The sequence below is a fragment of the Balaenoptera borealis genome, assembly GCF_965194805.1.
Source record: "Balaenoptera borealis genome assembly, chromosome: 15".
NCBI lineage: Eukaryota > Metazoa > Chordata > Mammalia > Artiodactyla > Balaenopteridae > Balaenoptera > Balaenoptera borealis.
The window spans coordinates 78515506-78526975 of record NC_138871.1 but is presented as its reverse complement, the minus strand read 5'-3'; the positions used below and the strand labels follow the sequence as shown (position 1 = coordinate 78526975).

General features: G+C 38.9%; 1 pseudogene across 1 annotated transcript; it reads right to left on the bottom strand.

The window, feature by feature from the left end:
• Positions 1–928: 928 nt before the first annotated feature.
• LOC309611747 (small ribosomal subunit protein uS5 pseudogene) lies at positions 929–7635 on the bottom strand (annotated as a pseudogene). Its single transcript has 2 exons — positions 7517–7635; positions 929–5182 (listed from the first exon to the last, which is right to left on the bottom strand). The product of its transcript is annotated as a small ribosomal subunit protein uS5 pseudogene (transcript).
• Positions 7636–11470: the final 3835 nt, after the last annotated feature.

Genomic DNA, 11470 nt, shown 5'->3' with positions numbered 1-11470 from the left:
ATGGCTAGTAAAGATCTTAATCATTCCACATCAACAAGACATGGAGGAGACTTCATCTTTGCTGGAATAGTTTTTATGTCTCATGTTGCAATGTAAGCTGTGATTCTCAGACTCCCCAGGTGGATTTCTCCAACAGCCCATATTTAATCAAAACTACAAGATGTGTTACACTGAGAAGCTAAGAGATTGGTCAAGGTCACTCAGCTGGTTTATAGTAGAGGTGCAACCAGAATCACCTTTTTCCAACTACATTGAATATTTTTCTTGTATCTTAGGATCTACACTTGATCAAAACTCTCAAGGCCAAAAATAGCCTTGGAAAAATGGTATAAATTACTAGATGGCTAATTTTTGCTTTAACAGATTTGGTCAGTACCAAAATAAATATCCCTGATTTCTTTTGGAGGAAGGACAATCCTTTCACTTTAGAGAAGCATAAAAGACACATACTTGTCAATAACCAATGATGGAGAATTCAGCCTTGCTGAAATTAACTTTCTTTTATGATCCACTTCTGAAAATGATGTAACAGGTCCAACCTTGGAATGAAAACATAGGGAGTGAAAACATACTTTTGTCTTTTCAGTCTGATTTTAGGCACTGATTTTCTCGTTAGTCTTCAGAAAACCATAAACAGTCTCATAGAAACCCTGATGTTGGGGGGTGGGGAAAAAAGGAGAACTACGTGATTTCTATATTTTAATATTAGTGCTTTGACTCATATTTGATTGAGGAAACTACTTTTTCTCTTGTCAAACAATACAAACCTCTAGAAATACACCTCCCCTGATATACACAGTGGTTGGAGGCCTCCTGTGGGGAACATCTGTGGCTCTAGTTCTGGGCCACTTCTCAGCTCACTGCCAAACTGCCCATCAGGACACCTGCCACTGCACATTCCAACCTGCCTCACCATCATAAAATCGTCTTTTCTTTTCTTTTTTTTTTTGCTCTGGGGACCTTTGAAGAAAAGATACCTATTTTTGCTTTGCTTTTCTTATAAAAATATAAATGCTTTGATAAGCATTTTCTCCTGATGTATCAAAAGACACTTCCATCCATTGATTTTCAGAATGTCCTCACTGTTATTTTTTCATCCTGAGAGAACAAGTGACTGGTCCAGTGTTTCACAGTGAGTTAGAGGCGGAGTTAGGATTGAATCTCGAGGCTCCTTGACAATTATTTAAAATTTTCCCCCTAGTGTACTTTATTACTTCTTTACACAACCTCTAGGTTCAGAAACCCTTTCTACAACTTCTAGGTCACCACCTTATTTCGTAAGAGTGTCAGAAGTTACAGTTTTCTTCTGGAAATGTACAGAAATAGCATGAAAAATTCTTATATTTCTCTTGGAATATACCACATTTTTTTATTTTAAATTTTCTTTGGAAAGCCACAAAATGCTCTAAATTTATGAAGTGATCACAATAATGATTTGTTTTTCTTTTCTTTGTCTCCTTGGGTCATAACAATAACTTTCGTAATTTAAAACTATGAAAAATTCACTTGTATATTGTTGGATATCTCCGGTGCTGTCATTCCCCTGAGATTATCTGCCATGTGGCTTTCTCATGTTGTCCCCTTGCAGATATGCTGACCACTGGTGCGAGGTGTCTCAAAGGCTGATGTTTACTGCTCTTAGCATGCTGATGTACATTCTTAGGGAAGAGAAGGATGAAAATCTTGAAGTTGTATTGTCAGACTCTGAAGTAATCATTATTCTTGGGCAATTGAGAGAGAAACACTGTCATACAGGTTGTGTTTGGATATCATGTCAACCAAACAACTGCCTCAAGTTTTGCTTTTCAGTAGAGTGCTTTAATGTCATCTATGAACAGCCTGGGTATTCAGTCTTTATCTATTAAGGTGATAGATACTACCAGTTGACACAGCAGAGTACAAGTTGTCCAAGTTGTAGTTTGAGCCTTTATCTAGTATATTAATTATAAACATCAAAAGGCATAATCAAATTGATTTTAGAAGTTAATACAGGGCAGAGGTTAGAGCATAGATTGGATTAGATCCGTATATTGTGTGTTTTTTTTTAAACCATTTTTATCATCACCCCGCTAAGGACCTCCTCACCTTTTTAAGGACAACTTCATATTTGCTGCTTTTATTTTTTATCTACTCTGCCAGTCTCTGCTTTTTAATTGGTATTATTTATACCATTTATACTTAAATTAATACATCAGGGCTTAAGTCAGCCATTTTAATTTTTGTTTTCTTTTTGTTCCTATGTTTCTTATTCCTCCATTTTTTATTTGTTTGCTTAGTATTTTGTTTTGTTTTTGTTTTCCTGTGGGTTACTTGAACATTTTTTAGGATTCCGTTTTGCTTTGTTTGTAGTGCTTTTAAGTAAATTGCTTTGTATAGTTTACTTAGTGGTTGATCTTCATATTACAATATACATATTGTTGTATTACAGTCTATTAACATCAGCATTATAGCATGGAAACCTCACTTCCATCTAGATCCTTTTACCATCACCACTACTGAAATATCATCAACTTGAGTTTCAGATGGTATTGTGGACTGAATACTTGTGACCCCCTCCCCAACCCCAAGTTCACATGTGAAACCCTAACCCCCATGTGGCTGTGTTTCGAGATAGAGCCTATAAGCAAGTAATTAATGTTAAATGAAGTCATAAGGGTAGGGCCCTGATCCAATAGGATGAAGAGGCATGAGAGAGCTTTCTCTCTCTTTTTCTCTCCCCTCTCCCACCCGTCCCCAGCGGGCAAGCACCAAGGAAAGGCCATGTGAGGACATAAAATGAAGGTGGCTGTCTGTAAGCTAGGAAGAGAGTCCTCATCAGAAATCCTTCCAGAAACTTGATATTGGATTTTCCAGCTTCCAGAACTGTGAGCAAATAAATTTCTATTGTTTAAGTCACTCAGTCTGTGGTATTTTATATGGCAGCCCAAGCTGACTAATGCAGATGGTGTTATAACTTTTGTTTCAGTCCTCAAATAAGATTCAGAAAACTCATCGGGAGAATAATCTATTATGTTTAGTCATATTTTGGTTGTTTTCATTTTTTCCCTTCTTGATGCTCTAAGATTCCTTCATTTATCATTTCCTTTCTGCTTGAAGAATTTCCTTTAGCCATTCTTTAAGTGTGTATCTGTTAAGTAACAAATTCTCAGAGTTTTCTTTCACATGAGAACATTTTTATTCCCTTTTCACTACTTAAGAATAGCTTTGCAATATATGGAATTTGCAGTTAATAGTTCTTTTCTTTCAGCACTTGAAAAATACTGTGCCACTTCTCTTTGTCCTCCATTGTTTCAGATGAGAAATCTGTAATTCAAATTGGTATTTCTCTAAAGATAATACCTTGTTTCTACCTGCCTGCTTTCAAGATACTGTCTTTGTTTTCAGTGTTCAGAATTGAATTATGCTGTGTCGTGATGTGGATTTCTTTAAGTTTACCCTACTTGGAATTCTATTAGCTTTTTAAATCTGTGTATATATCTATACCTATATCTATCTATCTATCTATCTATCTATCTATCTATCTATCTATCTATGTCTTTTTCCAAATATGGGAAGTTATCAGCCATTATTTCTTCTAATATGGGACTCTAATGATATGAATTTAGATTGTTTGTTATTGACTAGATTAGATAGATCTGAGTTAAAATTCTGTTTAAGCCACTTAGTAGCTAAATTATCTAGGTAAAATATTTCAGATTGATTGATTGATTTCTATAAAATAAGACATGAGGCCAGTCTGTATTGGACCTCTATTGCTTTAATCAGCAAACACTGCCCCCCACCCCAGTGGGACTTTATACACATAGACACACATTATTTTCTTTGGGGAACTTCTCTTTCCTCATTGTATTTGGTGGGGTTGCCAATCATAATCACCACAATCCTTACCACACTCCACAAAGATTGAATTGTGTTCATCCTAGGAAATAAACTGAACGAGGCATCAGCATTATCATGTACAGCCCAGTGCCTGGACCAATGCCTCATCCGTGAGACTAATTATTATTTGTTGCATGTATAAATAATGACTCAAATCCCAATAACATTTTTTTCCCAGAGCAGTGAGGTGACAAAATACTTAAAGATTTGTAGTGCAGGTCAGCAACTGGCTTTGTGATGAGGAGCAGGAATTCATTGCATTAGCAATCTAATTGTTCTGCCTCTTTATTGCTCACTCTACATTTCTCCCTCTCCCTTTGGCTACATCTGTCTTATTCTGCATGTCTTTATCTAGACTATCTCGGTATTTTTCTCAAGTCCCTAAGCTTCTTTATTTCTCCATTCTCTCTCTTATGATCTCTTCTCCCCTGACATTTTTTTAAATTATTATTTTGTATCTATTTTGATTCCTATTTCTGTATTTTATTCCTTCTTACCTTCCCCATTTTATTTATTATTTATTTATTTATTTTGTAACCAGCTTCCACTCACTTTATTTTTCTCATATAAAACTATGTGGTGGCCACGGCTGGAGCTTGGGTCCTCTGCAAGGAAACTCTGGTGTGGGTCTTTATAAGATGGTCAGTGAATTCCTGATATGGAGACTTGGTGAACAGCATCTGTTTCCAGAGATCAGGCGTGAGATAGCTGTAGGTCTTGGAAATGGCATCAAAGGTGACCTTGGCAAAGTTGCCCAGGGTGGCAGTGCAGCCCCTGACAGAGGTGTAGCAATCGTCAATACTGGCCAGCAGCAGCTTCTTCGGCACAGGGGCTGAGATGATGCCAGTGCCCCTGGGGCAGGGATGAGACTCACCAGCCCAGAGCCACAGAGAGCCAGTCATCTTGCAATGGACAGCATTGGGCTTGCCAATCTTGTTACCCCAGTAGCCTCGCTGCACGGGGATGATGGAGAGCTTGGCCAGAATGACGGCCCCACAGACGGCAGTGGCTACCTCCCTGGAGCCCAAATGATGTCCACTGTAATTCTCAATGGCGACAAATGCCTAGAACCTGGTCCTGCTGGCCAGCACGGGTCTGCTTTTGCACAGGCGTTATCTTCAAAACCTTGTCCTTGAGGGATGCTCCCAGCAAAAAGTCGATGATCTCAGATTCCTTGATGGGCAGAGAGAAGAGATAGATCTCCTCCAGGGACTTGATCTTCATGTCCTTGACCAGGCGGCCCAGCTTGGTGACAGGGAGCCACTCCTTGTCCTCGGCCCCAGCCCCGGGATGCTGCCGAAGCCTCCACGGAAACTACCTCAGCCTCCTATCTGGGGGCCCCCTCGGCCTCCGGGCCCTCCAGCAGCACCTGTATCATCCACAATTTGGTGTTTTTATGGAGAAGAATCTTATTTCCCCAGTTTACTCTTCTTGCTTCTTACCTGTCTTTCCAGATCATTATCTCTATTCAGTATCAGATCACAATGGGACTCTAAGTTATATGTATTTATTTAGTATTTACTGTTTATTCAGTATTTATCTGCTATTTCTTGGAATAAAGATTTATCTTCCTTTTTCTAGCTGAAAGAAAGTCATTTAATATATTAAAATTAATATATGTAATTTAAAATATTCTATACAATCTAATTAAATATTTAATATATTTAAGTACCAAAGTTAAATATATTTATGTAGGAAAGATAATATAACTTTTTATTCATCTCCAGCTCATGATTAATTTTGCTTTTCTTCTGGATTAAAGGCTGTTAATATGGAAAAAAATCCTCATCCCTCTTGTAAACATGGGTCTCTGATGTCTTTTATTAAGTTAGTGCTAAAGCCACAAACAGTGAATGTGACAAGCAGGTCTGATGACAGCAATGTTGATTAATCTCCATAAGCTGGAGCATCTGGTTTTAGGAAACTGAACAGGAAACACACAGCTCTAGCTCAGCATCTAGAGTATTCATTGGCTGGTGAGTATTGACTATGCATATTAGTCAGTCAGAATTGTCCAAAAGGAAGAGCACACCATGGCCAGTGATCTAGCTGAGCTGACAGATCTATTCTTTGGTTAAAGAATGATTCTTTATTCAGCTCATTCTCCAGACCTCAATTCTGCCCCAGTCAATTCTGCTCTGCTATAGAGCTGGCCCCAGTAGAAAAGAAAGAGGGAGGTGGCAGTCCCTGTGTCTCTGCCTGAGGGATGGCAGGAAGCATGGCTAGACTCACACTTCCTGGCCACTAGCTCTGCAGCTCGAGCTGATCTCTCTCTTTTGCTATATGTCTTCTCTAAGCCTTTCCTCCCCTCTGCTCACCTATCCCAAGCGGTGCTTAGTGCTCTGTTCTCCATCTCTACATCATAGGCTCAGCAGAAGAATTTTTTTTCTTATTGTGAATCAGTACAATAATCTCTCCTGGTGGAGGATTTTCAACCTTGAACCTTGGCTCTCATTGGGAATGAACATTGGAAATGAACCTGTTCCCTGGGGTCCTGAAATGCTCAAGGCTCTCAATTTCTGCTCCCACCTCCACTCCCATGTCCTTGATAATATGTGCCCAGGACCCACAAACATTTAATTGGAGAGCTTAGTTGAGTATTTTTCTCCTCCTTAGATTACCCTATAAATATTGAAATTGAACAAGATCTTTCAAAGTACTAAGTGACATTTTGTTGGTGTACACATGGGATGAATACATTTACATCTATTAGATAATTATTTATCAAGCTAATTGGCCCCAAACTATCAACTTATTTTTATTTTTTTAGATAAAGCCTAACGCTTGCAGGGAAGATGTACTTTTTTCATACTTGGGTTCTCCTGGGACATCTTGCTGGATTCACAGACTGCAAAAACTGGATTCACAGACTGCAAATGTGCTTCGCGTGCTTTCGCAGTGAGGAAGAGAAAACTGAGATCTCTAGCATTAAACAACCATTTTATTCCACAAAACCTGTGTGTGAATTATTGACATTCCATTCCCACGTTTACTCAATTAATGAAGCCAATTAGTGCACATTGTGCTTTGTAGTAGCATCAGCAGGAACTAAATGAGCCTTTTGGGATGTTTATGGATTTAGTTGATTTCAGGAAAAAGAGCTGACTGATAGAAGCAGCTGCTAGTGGGAAACAGCTTGTACCCAAATAGAAATGAACCATAAGATTGAGCAGATGTTGTTCTGTCTTCTTAGTGCCTGGGTTATGGTGCAATGTTATCAACTAATTTCCTACCAGGAAAGTCTAAAATATAGTCAACGGAAACTGTCAGAGGCCTGCCACAGCATTCTACAGCAACAGGGCAGTGTTTATTCTCCAGGAGGTTTGTAGTCATTGGCTTCCCAGTTGTCTCACTAATCAGTTAAAAAACAAACAATAAAATGACCAACAATTTAAAAAAATCGACTTGGAAATAATATATAAACTTAGAGAATGAGTTGAAATCCCTTTGAATACATTTTATAATATTCCAGTTAATTTTGGTAATGAGATGTGATGGTTAATTTTATGCATCAACTTGACTGAGCTAAGGGATACCCAGATGGCTGGTAAACAGTTTTTCTGTATGTGTCTTTCAGGATGCTTCTGGAAGAAATTAGCAGTTGAATCAATAGACTGGTAAAGCAGATGACCCTTACCAATGCAGGTGGGCATTGTCCAATTTATTGAGGACCTGAATAGAACAGAAAGGTGGAGGAAGGACAAATTTGCTCTCTTTGCTTGAACTGGGACGTCCACCTCTCCTGCTCTCAGACATCAGCACTCTTGGTTCCCAGACCTTTGGACCTGGACAGAATTATACCACAGATTTTCCTGGGTCTGTAGTTTGTGGATGGCATCATGGGACTTCTCAGCCTCCATCATTGTGTGAGTCAGTTCCTATAATTTATCTCCTCTTTATCTATCTATCATCTATCTATCTATCTATCTATCTATCTATCTATCTATCTATCATCTCCTATTTCTCTGGAGAACTGTGACTTATACATGAGGAAAACAAAGAAAAGGGGTAGAGAACAGGACCTCTTATTTCCAGAGGGTAGACTTCCCAGCTGCAGTCTTTCTGGAAGAAATCTATTCTATAGCTCTCTCCACATTATAATGCAGGAGATCTGCAACAGGTGTCAGACAAAAGTAGCTTTCCATCAGGTATGCCCCCACATAGGTTGTATGACCTTGGGTAATTTACCAGTACCTTGTGTGAGTTATCAATACCTTGGGTAAGTTAATAAAGCATGGTATATCTCGGTTTCTCCTCTATAAAATGAAGATACATATACTTGCTTCACAGGGTTAAATAAAATAACATATGTGATAATTTTTGTGGTAATGCACATTTTCTATATTAGGTCTCATAGATTATATATACAATCAGTTATTAATTTGCAAGGAGATGAAGGAAGTGAAAGAAGGACTTTAAATGAATAGGTTGGCTGTAAAGATGCTTTCTGATTTTAGAAACATGTTAATGTGAAAAAGAAAAAAACTTGCACCCTAGGTTTAAGAAAATATCATAGTATATGCTAAAGAAATATTTACTTTTCTTCTCCTCATGTATTAAGAAACCAGATATCAGAGAGCAGCTCACCAAACATTCAGGGAGACTGGAACTTCTTGATATCTATTTATAAGATACTTTATTTCTAGTATGAGTATATAAAATCCAATGTACAAGAATCAAAGAATCCTAGTTTGAGACATGTGAACATCTCATGTGGCCTTTATTTCTTATGTTAGGCTCACAAATAAAACAAGATGGCTTCTGTTTTGTAATCCACACTTAATTAGTTCTGTTTTTTGTTGGGACCAATAAAGAGCGGCGTGCAAAGATTGTATTTGTTTGACAACTGAAAGAACATTTCTAGCACAATGAGTAAATCACAAACCCAAGACACTTCACTCTGTATAATTATTGTGAAGCCTAGTTTTATTTTCACTGAAGTGAGGCATGAGGTTTTGTATGTGCTTGTGTTGTTTTTAATTTTGGCAGGAGATGGGGCAGTAGAGAAAGCTGTGAGGGAAAAGTGTTGCTGTCTTGTAAAATTATTTTTACATAGTTGTGCTAATTTATTTCACTCATACCCATTGATTGCAGACAAAGAAATCAGCCAGATCAGAGACCGGACTTGGAAACATTGGAGACAGATAGAAATATTGGATTTTTTGAAGATAGAGAAAGGGGAAATTATATATTTATGTACTAATAAATATTTGATAGAATATATATAATATATATCAATATATTTATATATTAGTATAATATATATAATAGTATATGTCATGTGTGTATATATTTACACACATACTGAAGGACAAAAGAGATACAACTGATAGACAATACAAAAATATTCCCTTTGGGGAGCCTAAAAACTTGACCCTGCAAGGGGTTATTCTTCCCCCCTTCTCTTCCTCTACCTATGTGTCTCTATGAATCATGGTTCAGGGGTGCTTGACATGCTGCTTGAATCTGAGCCACATGGAACCACTTGCCTCATGCATGTCTATCCATAATAGGGCTGGTGCTGCTTTTGTGTCCCTCTTTTGTAATCCAGGTCTTCCGTCTTCAATTTCAGAGTTCCTGGTCAATTTAAAGTATCTCTTCTTTCCAAATGGTTAGAAAAGTCTCTGCCACAACTTTTTAAAACAAGATTTTAATTCTCTGTATCATCAACATAGAAGTGTTGGTGCTAAAACCTGCCATTTTAGTGAATACTGGCTATGTTCTAGGCAGTCACCTTAGTTACCTGATTTAGTTCTCAGCCCAGTCTTATGAGACAGATATTGTTATGGTCATTTCAGTTGAGCACACTGAGATTAACTGAATAATGTAAGAGCTAAGATGGTCAGTCAATGAACATTATTTTTGCTTGGTGAAGCCTGAGGGAGCCGGTAGAGAGAGAGAGATCATTAGGGATGGTTTAATTCATTGTTCATTTTACAGAGCAGGAAAAATGAGTCTCAGAGGCAGAAAGTGATTGACCAAGGTCTCACAGGGGTGTATATCAGAGCTGAGAACCAAACTCAGGACTTCCGACTCCAGCACCCCATCTTTTCTGTGGAGCCAGGATGCTTCATGGAACAGAATGACAACAGGCTGATTGAAGTATGGCCTTTGTGGGTCCCCAAACTGCTAACGTTGTGCCAGTGTTAACGAGGCTCCCTGGAATCTGGACCAAGAAGAGGAGAACGGATTTGGGGAGCCCCTCATCTTCTTTCCGGATTACAGAGCCTTGTCACTCAGGCCCCATCACCCCCTTTGGCCCCTCCGTCCGAGAGATGCCTGACGATACTTCCCAGAGTAAGACGTGATTAGTTTAGCTAGAGGCTAAGAAATAGGATCGTTGTAAAAGCACATTAAAGGAAGGAGCTAGAAAGAGGAAGCCCTTGAGGAGAACAGGGACATAGTCTCCTCTTCAGCTCCAGTCACACCTCTTACCTTCCACAGCCCAACAGCCATCCCTTTTGCCTACCTTAACTTTAAACACCAAATGAGAAGATGCAAAGGCTGGATGCTGGATACCATGCCCCCACCCACTTCCCAGGAGCTCAGGACTCTACTCTGTGAGGCCTCCTTTAACAGGGGCAAGAGGGTCTGCTCTCTGTTCCCTTGCTCAGCTTGGGCATCCACACTGACTCACAATCCCTTCCAGAACCTTCTAGTTGATGGAGCATGTGTGACAAGCAGAGGAGAGACTTTGATCTCTTCAGTGTTCAAGGATTAGACGTGAGTTTAGGAGGGACAAAGGTAAGAGCTCTGGATGTGGTAAGGTAGAGGGGCGAGGTGAGAGCTGCCACACAAGATGAGGAGAATCAAGCAGCACAGACATGCCTAAGTAGAACTAGAGAAGATTCTGCACTTTAATCATTTCCTCTTTGTGCTTCCATGCCCAGTTTGGATGGATTTATTAGTTCTCTTTCAATTCACTAACTCTATCTTTGTGTTTAGTCTATAGTTTATCCCATTTCCTGAGTTTAATTTACACACATATTTTTCATTTTCACACTTTCTATTTGGTTATTTATCCACAAGTTCTTGTTTTATTTCTGTCTGTTTTTCTTTTATACATTTTGTTCTATTTAAGAGAACATTCTACATACTTGTTTCATAGTATTATTTAGATTGTTCTATAAAGTTTACTACCTCTGGAGTAAACTAATGTTCCAATTGTTGACGTTGTTGGCTATCTTTCTTATATTTAAACTTCACTTGTTTTAGAATTTTGATTTATGAGCTGATTTTGAGAAGGATTATTTTTTCCCCCTCTCTTCCTCCATGCTCATCACTCACCTTGCAATTTATGTTTGCTTCTCCTGAGTCCCTGGGCCTTTGTCCAGAGCTAACTCTTTTAATGCCATGTTGGTGACGCTGAGAATATCAGAGGCTAAGAAAAGCTGGGTTCATTCCTGGTCACCGGGCAGCTTGCATAGGGTATAGCCTCACCTTTGTTTGGCAGCAGTTTTTCTTACTCACTCAGTTCCTCGTTTCAAGCAGTGAGACTAGCTCAGGTCCCACATCTTGAGTGGAGCACTTAAGGACATTGATATCATTGGTTCTGAACCCACACCAGCCTCTGTGGCCAGGTCTATCTCCC